We start from the raw sequence: 15,667 nt of genomic DNA, 5'->3' as shown, positions 1-15,667 counted from the left end.
GGAAAATGCTCCTTACCTCAGAGAGGCGAGGAGCAGGGAATTACAAGAAAAGGTAGTTATCATAATTACAAAATAAAAAGATTTGTTTTCTTTTTTTTTTTTAATTAATTTATTTTTATTTGCTTATTTACAGCATAACAGTGTTCATTGTTTTGGCATCACACCCAGTGCTCCATGCAGTACGTGCCCTCCCTATTACCCACCACCTGGTTCCTCAACCTCCCACCCCACCCCACCCCCTCCCGCCGCCCCTTCATAACCCTCTGGTTGTTTTTCAGAGTCCATAGTCTCTCATGGTTCATCTCCCCTTCCAGTTTCCCTCAACTCCCTCTCCTCTCCATCTCCCCATGTCCTCCATGTTATTTGTTATGCTCCACAAATAAGTGAGACCATATGATACTTGACTCTCTCTGCTTGACTTATTTCGCTCAGCATAATTTCTTCCAGTCCTGTCCATGTTGCTACAAAAGTTGGGTATTCGTCCTTTCTGATGGAGGCATAATACTCCATTGTGTATATGGACCACATCTTCCTTATCCATTCATCCGTTGAAGGGCATCTTGGTTCTTTCCACAGTTTGGCGACCGTAGCCATTGCTGCAATAAACATTGGGGTACAAATGGCCCTTCTTTTCACTACATCTGTATCTTTGGGGTAAATACCCAGCAGTGCAATTGCAGGGTCATAGGGAAGCTCTATTTTTAATTTCTTGAGGAATCTCCACACTGTTCTCCAAAGTGGCTGCACTAACTTGCATTCCCACCAACAGTGTAAGAGGGTTCCCCTTTCTCCACATCCTCTCCAGCACACGTTGTTTCCTGTCTTGCTAATTTTGGCCATTCTGACTGGTGTTAGGTGGTATCTCAATGTTGTTTTAATTTGAATCTCCCTGATGGCTAGTGATGATGAACATTTTTTCATGTGTCTGATAGCCATTTGTATGTCTTCGTTGGAGAAGTGTCTGTTCATATCTTCTGCCCATTTTTTGATATGATTATCTGTTTTGTGTGTGTTGAGTTTGAGAAGTTCTTTGTAGATCCTGGATATCAACCTTTTGTCTGTACTGTCATTTACAAATAAAAGATTTGTTTTCTTGAGCACAAATAAGCATCTACCTACTAGACTAGTAGCCAAGAACTATTTAGTAACTTTAATATTGTGATGAAACTGGGTTCCAGATGGCAAGGGTCAGGGAGCAAAACTGGGTCAGGAAGTGGAGGCTGCATAGAAAAGGAAAGAAAGTTTCACTGTGAGAAATGCTGTTGTATGTCAAAGTACAAGATAAGGTAGAGAGATCAAAATGCAAAGGTGAACATACTCTTCTTTACAAAAATATTCTGTAGCTGCTTAAGGTTTGAAAGATACAATCCCTTATTTTTTCTTATTGTAGATTCTCTTTCTTACTGAGATATAATTCATATACCATAAAAGTCTCCATTTAAAAAATGTATATTTCAATAGTTTTTAGTACATTCTCAGAGTTGTGCACCCATTACCACTAACTGATTTCAGAATATTTTCATTATCTTCCCTTAAAACTCTCCTCCCAGCCTCTAGCAACCACTAATCTACCTTCTGTCTCTGTGGATTTGCCTATCCTGAACGTTTTGTATGTAAATGGAATATTATAATGTATGCCTTTTGTATAGTATGCTTCTTTCACTTAGCATAATGTTTACATGTTATAGCAGTTATCAACACTTCATTCCTTTTCATGGATAAATAATATTCCACCACATGAATATACCACATTTTATGTATTCATTCTTTCTTTACTTGGTGGGTTTTTAGGTTGTTCCTAACTTTTGGTAATTATAAATAATGCTCTTATGAACTTTTGTGTACAAGTTTTTGTATGAACATGTTTCTATTTCTCTTGGGTGTATACTAAGGTGTGGTACTGCTGGGTCATAAGGCACCATAAACATATGTTTAACTTTTAGAGGAGCTGTGAAACTGTTTTCCATTGTTTTCAACAAACTGTTTTCCATTTTCCATTTCCACCAACAGTGTATGATGGTTCTGATTTCTTCAAATCCTTGCTAACCCTTGCTATTATTTATCATTTTGGTTCTGGCCATCCTAGTGGGTGTGAGATAGAATCTTATTGTGGATTTGATTTGCACTCTCTAATGATTAATAATCCTGAGCATCTTTTCATGTGCTTATTGGCTACTTGTATATCTTATTTGGATAAATGTCTATTCCAATACTTTCCCCACTCTAACTGGACTGTTTGTCTTTTTATTGTTGAGTTGTAAGCGTTCTGTATATATTCTTGATTTTAGACTCTTAACAGATGAATGATTTATAAATATTTTTTCCTGTTATGTGGTTTTTCACTTTCTAGACAGTATCCTTTAAAGTTCCCATTCATGGGGCATCTAAAGACCTCCAGATCTGTTCCCAATCTATCTTTCAGTCTTACTTTTCTTGAACTCTCATTCTACCCATTTTAATGAGACACATTCACTTTGTACTTTTTAAAAACAACTAAGTATGTTCACTATGCTAATGCTACTCTCCCTACTCCTATTTCCTCTACAACTATCCCAATTCTTCCTATCCTATAAAGTCCACCTCAAATTCCGCCTTCTTTTGACAGACTTAGCTTGGAGTACTCCCTTCATTCTCTAAATTCCTGTGGTCAATAATTTCTATTGTTGCTACCAAACATTTGGCACTTAGCTTGGGATATACTTTGTCTTATTCTTAACAATATTTTCAGCATACATTTTCACCCAGATGAGTGGATCTTTTGCTTTGCATATTTATGTTTAAGTGTTTGTCTAAGAGAGAGAAAAAGAGGTAGGTTTTAATTTAAATTTGTTTTGGGAAAAGCTCTCTAATTTACCTTTAAAACAATGACACATGATTGGCACTAAATCAATTCTATCACAAATTCATATTTACTCCTGATATTAAATATACTTAACAAACTACCTTTCCTCAATAAAAATAAACATTTGAAGTTTAAGTTCTGAATGTGATTCCCAAAGAAGAATATTGGTAGGAAAACTGATTCTACTAATTTTAATACTCAAAATGGATGTACTGCAATTTATTATTATTATTCTTTTAATTATATTTATTATTGCATGAAAGACAATTAGAGAAACATCTGAAAACACAGTTACTTCCAGTATTGTGATGAGGCTGTCTTTGTAAAAGGAATAGTATAGAAACCAACCATTAATGTGGATATTGGGAAAACTATCTGAATATGTGTTGGCTCCCAACAGAAATACTGAGAAAAGAGTGAGGATTAAAACTAGGCCATAGTTCTGGAGAAGGAGGTTATAAAGTGTTATTAGAGTCTTGACTGAAATTGTTTAAAATGGAGGGAGAAGTCATTAATAAATGATACTTAATTCACGGACAAATAAAACCTGAAGTGATCAAGAATCATGCCATCTCCTCAGGCAAACTCCCATGGCAGAGGAATTGAGCCCTCTTACATAGGTGGCAATTTGAGCAATGAAGATGCCTGTCTTATCTCCTAGGAGGTGTCTCAGAAAATGACAAGGCCTAGAGTTCCTTATACCTCTGACATGAGGTATAGCAGCAAGAGAGTGCCTATGATGACAAGATTATGTCTGGCCTGAAAAGAGTGTGAGATAATCCACGAAAATTTGCACTTCCTAGATGAAGAGTAGCATTTTGGAATTGCCATGTTTTCCTGTTCCCTCAGAGAGGTGTGCAGAAGTTGGTCAAGGGAGAGGAACTTGAAGAGACCACACAGTAGTGACAAAGGGACACTATAGTGGAAGGCAGATTAGATCACACAGTTCAGGAGTGGTGGTATATCATGTGGGTTGTCACCATGGAAGGAGATGTTAACTGAGAACTGGATGGTACTGTATGAACATCTCAGAGGATGCCATAGTAGGCAGATGTTAGTTGATGATTAGAGTTCTTCTCCACATGCATGGATGATACAGAAGCCCCTTAGATTTTAAATGTTCCTCTAGAGAAAAGAGGAGGAAGGGAAAGTTTATCCATAATTGCTTAGGATTACATTTCTGTCGTAGGGGAGAGCAGTAGTATGATGGTTAATGTTTAACAGCTGATTCTCCTGCAACAAAACAAAACAAAACAAAACCCAAATCTGTAATAGATGATTTCCATGGTATAAATACTCCTACCAGAGGCAATTTTAAACTACCAACATGATGTCATTTAGTACGAACCTGGGAAGAAATGAAAATATTCCAGCTTTTTGAGTTGGTACAAGCCCATTTTATCATACCATTGGAGTAGTGTATCTGAACATAAAGTGAGGTATTATAGGAAAAAATTAACCGAGTTATAATTTTTACACATCCAAGTACAGGGCTTGAAAATTCGTATCCGTCTTAAGTGACTGGATTTAACTCAGTTTTGATCATTGTTTTCTTGGTCACTAGTTTTTACATGATGCTTTTATAATTCACTAGAATTTGGGTTAATTTCTCCAGATTATTTTTAAAGGGAGAGCAAGGCGAGGTATTCATCCTTGCTTGTTTTCCCTTTCTGATGCTTGATTGTACAATGTGATTATTGCTTCTTTAACTATTCTTACCATCTTCAAAGGAAACTAGGGTTTCTAAATATTTCTGACGCTAAGAATGGATTACAACAGACCTTGGTGGAAAGGAGTAGAGAGGAGATAAGATAGGAGTGTTCAATTAGAAAAAGACAGAGCAACATTACTTTTTGAGGGACTGTGGGGCTGCCGTGATTTGCCAGTTTATGATAGTCTAGACTCTCAATTCCTTAGGAAAGAGACACCACCCATATCCCAGGAGTTCCTTTTTGTTGAATAGCTATATGATTCCTCATACACTTAACAGCATGTTTCAAAAGTTTTTAAGAGCTCAAATGGATTGCAATAACCCTTCAGCGCTTTTTGATACCCAAGGTATTTAGCTAACAGCAGGGTTCCTTAAAAAGAGAGTCTTCTATTCCATGGTGATGTTTTTCCATTGACATGTTGGAAATGGGAAAGCTAGGAAAAGAAGCAGCTACGTTAAATAATGAAAGTACGTAGTGAATTTTATACTCATTATTTCCCTATCATATTTCATCATACTTATTCCAGTATTAACAGGAATAAAAGCCTAATATGTGATAATAAAAGGGTAATAAAAGACAATTGTATATTTATCAGGAAATTAGTTGTGATGATTCATCTATCATCTCAGTTATAATATTAAAAATACACCCAGGATTCCTTATAACTATAAAAGCTGAATGAGTTAAATTTCTCTAGGCAATTTTCAACACTAAGGAAAGAGATGCTTTTCAAACTAATGACTTTTTCATAGATGCAGTAGAGAGATATTCAGCATCTGTAATTCTCTTTGGTCCAAGAGTGAAGAGATAAGTAGTAATCATGCCTGCAAGGTAGAATTCATAATCAAATCCTTAATTAAACTCAATATGGAAAGTCCTTAATAAATATCAAAATCTGACTATCAGATTTTCTGGCAAATATTTTATGCTGTGTTCAGTATCTGCTATCTGAACATCACTGTGGACAGAATTAAGCCTTTCTTTTTATTTACTGGATATTAGCGACTATCAATGTCATATTTAAATAGAGACACATCCTATATTTTAATAACACACCTTCATATTATCCTATTTTTGCTTTACACATACTTAATACTTTCCAGAGGAATTTCAATTTATTTCAGTATTTTAAAATTTATATTCATTATGTGTTAAGTGAATATGTGTGGCTGATTCTTCAAGGAGCTTTTAATCAACTCTCTTCTATTTGTTTAGACCAAAACATCTCATTGTCTTTCTTGCCTTCTTTCTTTTCATACCCCACATCTGTCAGTAAATTCTATCAGCTCTACCTCCAAAATATATCCAGAATTCTATCAATTTGTATCTCTCTTATTGTTACCTTGGGACCAAGCCAACTACATGTATCACGTGAATTAGTGTGATAATCTCCTATCTGACGTCTTCACTTCTACCCCTGCCCTACTGCAGTCTATTCTCAGTATGCAGCTGGATAATCCTGTTCAAACATTCTGATCTTGTCACTCCTCTGCTCACAACCCTCCAATTGCTTCCCAGCTCATTCAGATGAAAGCCAGATTCTTTATAATGGCCTGTAAAGTTCTTTATGATCTGAATACCTCTATTTCCCCACTCCCAACATCCTCTACCTGTATGACCTTATCTTCTGTTTTTGTCCCACCAGACTCTCCATTCCCACTCCCTCCCCATAGTCTCTCCTCCAGCCACACTGATTTCCTGGTGTTTCTGGAATATGCCAGGCATACTCCCAACTTGGATTGCCCCCTGCCTCCTCTCCTATTTATTTTCACAGCTAGATCCCTCACTCGTACAGGTCTTTATGTTAAAGATATGATGCAAAACATCATGAATGCAAAAGCATTCATGGTGCTTTTGATGGACACCAGTATCTAAATTTCCAACCCCCCCCGACATTGCAAATCTTTCTTCTTTGCTTTATAGTCTCATTAGCATTGCCATCATTTTACATATCATATAATTTATATATTTACCTTGCTTACCATGTCTCCCTAAAAGAATGTAAGTTCCATGAGGGTGTAGATTTTTCACTGAGTCATTATTGTATCATCAGTGCCTATAATAGTTGAGTAAATATTTGTTAACTAAATGAATGAAATATTTCATTCATGTGGATTAACCTTTATAAAACAAGAAAAAATATTTAAATGGTGGAAGATTACCTGCTGCTCTTACATTGTTCTGAGAACAATGAGAAAAAGAAAAGGACAAGTGCTTTTTTAATACTAGGAAGGCAGTTGTTTGAATTTCTTAATTAGAACAAAATGTCATCTTCCTGATACGAAGTACACATGTTTGAAACATGGAGAGAATCTATTATAACCATCTTTTTTGAGTTTGAGAACACTTGAAATTTGGTGAAATGTTTGGAAATTAGAGTAGACTGACTAAATAGGCAGTATGGCATAGTTGTTAAGGCTCCAAAGTGAGAATACCTGAATACGTATAGGGGTTTGGGGTGCAATGTCTATGAGAATTTTGGCAAATTGTTAAATGTATTTGTCTCAGTCTCTCTTCATTTGCAAAATGAAGATAATTACAGCACCTGCTTCAATAGGTTGTTGTGAATATTAAATGAATTAATTCATATAAACCACTTAAAGCAATGCTTGAACATAGTAGGTGCTCATTAAGTTGGAATTAGTATTTTCATATTATTATTTTCACTCTAAGCTCTGTGAAGTCCAGGGCTGGTAGGCAAATCAAGGGACCAGGTGCCCTGGAAACAGGTCAGAGAAAGACACTGAATTGGAAAGGGATCACTGGCATCTAAGATACAAACATGATAGGGGGTTGGGGTGGCAGACGACAGTTTGAGGAACATTTCACAGTGAGAGTTCTGAGATCAGATTCATGGAATTCTTTCTCTTCTTTTCCTCCCTCTTTCTTTCTTTCTTTGGGGGAGGAGGGGGATGGAGAGAGAATCTTCAAGCAGATTCCCTGCTGAGCACAGAGCCCAACATGGGGCTTGATTCCACAACCTATGACATCATGACCTGAGCCAAAACCAAGAGTCAGAAGCTTAACTGACTGAGCCACCTAGATGCCCCTCGTGGAATTTTCTGATAGTCATTACAGGCTGTAAAGGAGAGGATGGAGGGGGAGGTGCATTCCAAAAGCCCTTAACTTGATTTTTCCTGAGTTTCTGATATTCCAGTAAAATGGTAAAGTGAGGGGCACCTGGGTGGCTCAGTGGGTTAAAGCCTCTGCCTTCGGCTCAGGTCATGATCTCAGGGTCCTGGGATCGAGCCCCGCATCGGGCTCTCTGCTCCGCAGGGAGCCTGCTTCCTCCTCTCTCTCTGCCTGCCTCTCTGCCTGCTTGTGATTTCTCTCTGTCAAATAAATAAAATATTAAAAAAAATGGTAAAGTGAAGGGGGAGAGGTCAGAATAGAGGATCAGCTTACAGGAAAGGAGAAACAGCGTTTTATCTGTGACTGGATAATGTTATTTAGTAGAAGGAGTGCATAAAATATTCCCATTAAAAAGTAGAGAAACTGAGAAACTGAGAAGCAATGTGAAATAAAGTAGAAGATACAGTCAAATATACAGATGACATACCAAAATTCTATCAGCCATTTGATGGTTCTGAATATCTTGGTGTCTAGCAATTGTGTAGGTAAAATATCCAGCTGCTTGTCTAAATTTCTCATTTTTCATCCAGATGTTTCCATTTCTTATTGTACGTAGATATATTTAATAATATTTATAGTTTAATTAGGCACTTATGAAAGCAATTATGAAGTTTGATTGGATATTCATAGTTTTGAAACTATAAAGAATGGCATAAAATGTTTGTACTGCTATAATAAAATTCTATTTTTATTTTGCAAAGATGTACTTGATTTTTCAATAGAAGAAAGAACTTAAAAAATTCAGTGTAATAACAAATTTGACACATCTGTTCTTCCTGTACAGAATCCTAGAACTGTGGGGCTGGAATGTGCTTTAGGTCACAGACTGGCCATGACCAAGGACCACGTCCATGAGATGAAAGTTTGGCAAGGGGAAATCTACGATTTCTATGGAGCTGACACTTCCTGAAGTTTTTGTCAATTAATTTTCTTTCAGGTTTTTGTAGTTACTGCTCAAAATCCATCTTCGTTCCTTTCCCTCAGGCCAATCCTATAATACTTTAAGTCCACTCTACTGTCTCTCCTCCCTTTTCCTTTCCTCAATGTATCTTTTCTCCTCCCATCATTCTTTATGTGATCTGGTGTTGAAACACAGCTCTCTCCTAATCACAATCTTCCGTATATATATTCCCATATTTCAACTTCCTCTGGAAACTGTAACACTGGTAATAAATACAATACTTTTCCTGGGCTCTGGCCAAAACAGAGTAAGGGAACTATTACCTTTCTTATTTTGAACTCTTTGGATATGCATGCAGACCACGTATTCACCAATGTTTCTGGAGTTACATTTCAACGTTGATTTTTGTTATTTGATGTTAATCAAAACAGCTAGGTTATTTTCATATGAGTGGGTCTAGCTTTCTATCCCCCATCCTATTAGGTGGCTTTGGTTATACACCACCACTGAGAACATGGTATGATTTTATTCTTACTAAGTTTTGTCTTGTAAGCTTCTATATTGTTCAGCCTGTTCAGAAGTTTGAGTGTTAAGTCTAATAGGTTACCATAGTTGGCTCAGCTGAAATTTCAAAAAGCATAATTTCTATGTCTTTTTTAAAGCATTTCATTAAAATTTGAATAACAGTAAATCCTTGGAGATGTCTCTCCTAGCTGGTATCAGTGAGGAGGATCTTGGAACGACTGTATTTATTCAGAGTCTGAGGAAAACTTTGGGAATAAACAGGTTTTCTTGTGGAGTTTACAATTTAAGCACCTTAAGGGTTTCATTTATTGCTAAGAATTAACATCTAATTAATTTGTTAAAATGTTTCAACAACAGCAAAGTAGGTAAAGAAAAAATGCAAAAAAAAAAAAAAAAAAGAAAGATTGGTTGTTGCCACGTGCAAGAAGTGAAGTTGAATTGTGCCCTGATTAATTGATTAAGGATGGTTCCTGTGGTGAATAATTATGTTCAATAACTGTCAATATAATTTGCAATCAATTATCACTTATAAAACCAGCCTATAGCAAACTCAGTTTTACATGCATCCTAATGCAACTGCCACATTAGGAAGAACTATTTTCCACTTCTTTCATGATGTCCTTTATTCAATGAATCATATTTGAAATCTCTCACTCTATATCTCACAAGGACCTTTTCTCCTCTTTCAGAAATTGCCTTAAGGTTTGTTTTTCTTTTTTCTAGGAAGCTGAATGTGATTAGTGGCTGTGGTTAGAGGTCATCAAGCCTTTTGTAGATTGATTTTCCCACAATTCTTCACTTTCCTGTAGAGGTATTTGCCGTGACTTTATGGTAAGTGAGGATTATCTTCCTGCCCTTTGATGCTGGAACTCTGTCATGTGAACTGTTTTGACCAATGGGGTGTTAGCAGTTATGCCATAAAGAAAGGCTTGAAATGTGCTTATGTAGATGGGCTTGCTCTCTTGTGCATCCCCAAAAGAACTTGCCCAAGTAGCTGCTGCGTTTTCAGCCTGGATCCTATAATGAATGCAATAGAACAGAATTGAGCCTAACCTGCAGCAAGGAATCATTCCAGTCAGACCCACAACTGGAAGCAAAGTCACGTGCCAAGCCCAGCTTAGATGACCTGAATCCTGGGTGACTGGAGAACCAATGATCATGAGAATAAATTTTTATTGTTGCAAGCATAAATTTTGGGTCTGATTTTTTAAAACACATGCTTAAAAGACAAACCATAAATGACTCTTAATCTCACAAAACAAACTGGGGGTTGCTGCGGGGAGGTGGGATTGGGGGAGGGGGAGCGGGCTATGGACATTGGGGAGGGGAAGCGAACCATAAGAGACTATGGACTCTGAAAAACAACCTGAGGGTTTTGAAGGGTCAGGGGTGGGAGGTTGGGGCAACCTGAGGGTTTTGAAGGGTCAGGGGTGGGAGGTTGGGGGAACAGGTGGTGGGTAATGGAGAAGGCACGTTTTGCATGGAGCACTGGGTGTTGTGCAAAAAGAATGAATACTGTTACGCTGAAAAAATAAATAAAATGAGAAAAAAAAAAAAACACATGCAGCAACAGATAACAACATAGCTTTTCCTATCAAGTACTATTTCTTTTTTTAAACATTTTATTTATTTATTTTAGAGAGTGAAAGAGAGTGACCAATTGGGGAAGAGCAGAGCAGGAAGGAGAGGGAAAGGGAGAAAGAATCTGAAGCAGGCTCCACCCTGAGCATGGAGCCTACTACAGGGCTAGATCTCACTACCCTGAGATCATGAACTGAGTGGAAACTAAGAGTTGAAGGCTTAACTGGCTGAACCACCCAGGCACCCCTGAAGTACTATATCTTAATTAAAGTGGGATATTCATTGTCTACCCTATCATTTAAGTTTTGTAGTGGTTCATCTAGTCAGAATTTAGCTGCCCGAACTCTCACTTTTCTGTAATACAGCCAAGAGCCAGAAGAGAGAAAAAGAATCTCTGAAGGACCAAAGTAGATACAGTGTCCAGACACTATCATTTATTTATTTATTTATTTAGAGAACTCTTCAGACACTTACTCAGGCATATTTATTCTGATTTTTACATTCAATATAAAATCTTTGTAATTTGGTGTCCTAATCATGACAGTGCATAAGAAGCAATGTAAAAGTGAGACAAAGACTGTTACATCAGGCACAGGAAAGGAAACACAAAGACAGCTTATGACTTGATAGCAAGTGGGGAAACACTACAAGTATAGCAGTCTGGGATTTTCAGTGAAGGACCAGAAACCCCACCTACTTCCATAGGCCTTGAGAGTCTCACTGCTTTCCAGCCTGGCTCCCAAACTCAGGTTCCTAAAGATGAATACTTTTGGGGGATAGAGTAGCATGCTGAGTGGTAAAGGAAACATGGGACTCATGTGCAACATCTTTCTGGAACTTCTTTTTTTAAGATTGGTTTATTTATCTTAGAGAGAGAGAGACAGAGTGTAGTAGGGAAGGGCAGAAGGGAAGGGAGAGAGAAATTCCAAGTAGACTCCATGTTGAATGGGGAGCCTGACATGGGGCTCAAGCTCAAGACTCTGAGATCATGACTTGAGCCGAAGCCAAGAGTCGGTCACCCAAATGTGTTACCCAAGAGCCCCTGAAACATTTTTTTCTAACTTTATGGTAAATTAAAATAGTAGGTCCAGACTTTTGAATAAAATAAAAGGAGAGGGGCTCAAGGTTTTTGTTGTTGTTATTTTGGGGGTTTTTTTGGTCTGTTAAGGCTATTTACCAATATCATTTCATAAAGGAAGAGTATTTTAACATTAACCAAATTTAACAAACATTTAACAAACCTTTCAAAAAGAGGTCATTAACAAAACAAACACTGTCAAATCTATGTACCAGTGACAGGAACCATTGATTTAAATAATTAACTTCATTCTTAAACAAAGATATATTATGAAAAGCAAAATTTAGATAGTAACTCAAGATAAAAATAGGACATTACATGCCTATTCTCTTGGTGACAGATGTTTACTCTCTTCTACTGGTAGAAATTTTATGGAAAAATTTGAGAGATACCGCTCTGTTAGTGTTAAATCAAGTCCATGTTAGCCTTTTTTAAGAAAACATTTTAGGTTGTAGCACAAATTTCCATTAAAGGTTAAAACGTAAAAGATGTGATGCTTCAAATTTAAGAGTAAATTTTTGCTTACTTGGAAATAAAACTATGGAGTTTCATTTGTTACTCATGATTTCCAGATAGCTGAGACATTATTGTAAAGCAGTCAAACAACTCTCACCTCTTCCAGGAAACTTCCGGTGAGATATAGCTCTAGCACCAAGTTAATTAAATAGTGATTCTTAGAGCCATAGCAATGTCACTTTGTGTAAGGGCTGACCTCTATTTGGAAAGAAGAGGACATAGCCTGCATGGAGGTTGCTGAGGGCCAAGTTGTCCTTCTCTTAAGCATTCCCTATTGGCCTGAAATTTCCTCTATTATATAGTTATGATGACTTTTACCATAAAGTGCCGAGGCACAGCAAGTCACACAGGCTGTCAACATTTCCTATCACATGTTAGGTAGGTAAGAGACACAGACATGTATTACTCTTATCTCAGAGTTTATAGTGTAGCTAGAGAGATAAGGCAGAAATGAGACAGTAAAACAAAAATTAAAGACAAGGCAGTGGTTAATTAAGAACTAAACTATGTGTTATCATTTCCAGGAGCTATAGAAAGTTTGAGGAGGAAAGGTCTAGCAGGACTAGAGTAGCAGAAAGATTTCAGGGCCTGAGGAGTAGTCCTTGAGAGAGGGTATGATTTTAGGAAGTGGACAGAAGCAGAGAGGTCATCCAAGGAGCATTCCATATTGGGGGGTAGTGACCTGAATGGCAGGAACCCACCAAGAACAGTGGCAAATACTTTTGGATAGTTGGGAGTAATGCCAAGAGATTCAGGGCATTAGAATTAGAATTAAAGTAAGAGGAAATTAAAGGTTTGAGAAGGTAAGTGAAGTGATGATGAGAAAGATTGGTCCGAAGGTGAAAATAGCAAGAGGACAACAGTTAAATGTGAAGTGAACCGTTTTAAAAAAAAGACATTAAGAGAAGGAAAGGAAAAGTGAATTGGGATAAATTGGAGGGGGAGATGGAGCATTAGAGACTGCGGACTTTGAGAAACAAACAGGGTTTTAGAGGGGAGGGGTGGGGGGATTGGTGAGCCTGATGGTGGGTATTCAGGAGGGCACGTATTGCATGGAGTACTGGGTGTTGTGCATAAACAATGAATCCTGGAACACTGAAAAATAAAATTAAATTAAAAAAAATAAAGATAAATACCCAGTAGTGCAATTGCTCGGTCATAGGGTAGTTCTATTTTCAACATTTTGAGGAACTTCCATGCTGTTTTCCAGAGTGGTTGCACAGCAATGTCTACAATAGCCAAACTATGGAAAGAACCTAGATGTCCATCAACAGATGAATGGATAAAGAAGATGTGGTATATATACACAATGGAATACTATGCAGCCATCAAAAGAAATGAAATCTTGCCATTTGCGATGACGTGGATGGAACTAGAGCGTATCATGCTTAGTGAAATAAGTCAATCAGAGAAAGACAACTATCATATGATCTCCCTGATATGAGGACATGGAGAAGCAACATGGGGGGTTAGGGGGATAGGAGAAGAATAAATGAAACAAGATGGGATTGGGAGGGAGACAAACCATAAATGACTCTTAATCTCACAAAACAAACTGGGGGTTGCTGGGGGGAGGTGGGTTGGGAGAGGGGGAGGGGGTTATGGACATTGGGGAGGGTATGTGCTATCGTGAGTGCTGTGAAGTGTGTAAACCTGGCGATTCACAGACCTGTACCCCTGGGGATAAAAATACATTATATGTTTATAAAAAAAAATTGGAAGGGGAGACGAACCATAAGAGACTATGGACTCTGAAAAACAACCTGAGGGTCAGGGGTGGGGGTTTGGGGGAACAGGTGGTGGGTAATAGGGAGGGCACGTTTTGCATGGAGCACTGGGTGTTGTGCAAAAACAATGAATACTGTTACGCTGAAAAAATAAATAAATAAAAAAAAATAAAGACTTGTTTAGCTTAAAAAAATTAGATGGATTCTGTATTAATTTAAGCAACATAGGGTACTCTGAAGAGATGAGATAAAGGATTGATAAGCTCCCCTGAGTTTATATGTGTGGGAGAAGGAGAGATTTGAAAGTGGACAACTGTCCTAATGATGATGGGATATTTGGGTGACTAATGTCAATTCATAATTTGACTTCTGGAGTCTTGGGAGGTACAACTGGTTCACAGGGTTAGGGGTCCTGAAGTAGCCTTGGATTCTCAGGAATGACATTCTCCCCAGGAAATAAGAAGAGAGATAATGCTAGGCCTGTTGCCTCTTTAAAGATACAGAATCAGTCTGTGGCAGTTAAAACAATGGTTGTTAAAGATGGTCTTGCATCCTTTATCCTGCTGTAAAATCCTCCAACTCTATGATCATTGTAGACAGCAAAAATGCACTTCTATTACTTTCTATGTGATTTAATGCAATCAAATGCAGATATGAACCCTGTAACACGGATATTGTTAGTTTCATTAACACAAGAGGAGGTGGATGCTTAGTAATGGTCACATGGTGATAAAGATGAAGCCATGCTAGTCTTCTGACCATATATGTCTTTGTTCTGCTATTCTCTTTCTCTCATGACCTGACAAGGGAAATGGACATCCCAGAAGATCCAGACTGCTGGAGAGAGTGAAGCTCTACATAAAGAAAAACAGTATTTTGTTTAAGAACTCAAATAATGGAAAAATACAAGCAGTATATACTTGTATGCTATATGTCCACTTATGTACTTACACATTTGTCTTGGTCTTTGGAATGGAAGTTCTTGGTACTTAAATATACAGAACTCCAAAAAAGACATTTCAATTCTCCATTAAGAACTTCCAGACATAATGATGTATTATATGTTGGCTAATTGAATTTAAATTAAAAAAAATAAAAGAACTTACAGATAGTGTTTTTCCATAGTGTGTTCAGGGAAGCTCCAGGAGCAGAAGAAGGGATACGGTGGGAACTATAAGATATTCAGGAACTCTTCACTCCTTCTCCCATCCCAGATACGCTGTGCTTTTGCTTTTTCTTTTTTTCTCCCAATGCTATCAGCTGAACAACTTAATTTGGTTTACTCTGAAATCAAACCTGGTTTTAAGTTTAAAGCTACACATGATACAATGCAAAATACATTATTCTAAAAGTGAAAGAAAAAATATGATGAAGATATTCAAGTAATGACTGAATATTCTCACATAACCATTCAAATGAGAGAAAAGCTAACTCCAGAGGAAAACTACAGTGCCAGCATAAATAACAGGCCTTGCTTCAAGATCCTTTGGGTAAATAGAGGATGAACTTATTCTGTGGAGAGAGACTAGCACAAAGAAGCCTAAGCATCACCACAGCAAAGACTCAGAAATCAGCTAGAAACATCATCATTCAGATCTTTATGGGAGAGTTTTAGGGGCAAAATAGAAAGAGCCTGAAGATTGAAAAAGTTCT

The sequence above is a fragment of the Meles meles genome, chromosome 6, assembly GCF_922984935.1.
Source record: "Meles meles chromosome 6, mMelMel3.1 paternal haplotype, whole genome shotgun sequence".
Classification (NCBI taxonomy): Eukaryota; Metazoa; Chordata; class Mammalia; order Carnivora; family Mustelidae; genus Meles; species Meles meles.
This window is presented reverse-complemented; position numbering follows the sequence as displayed.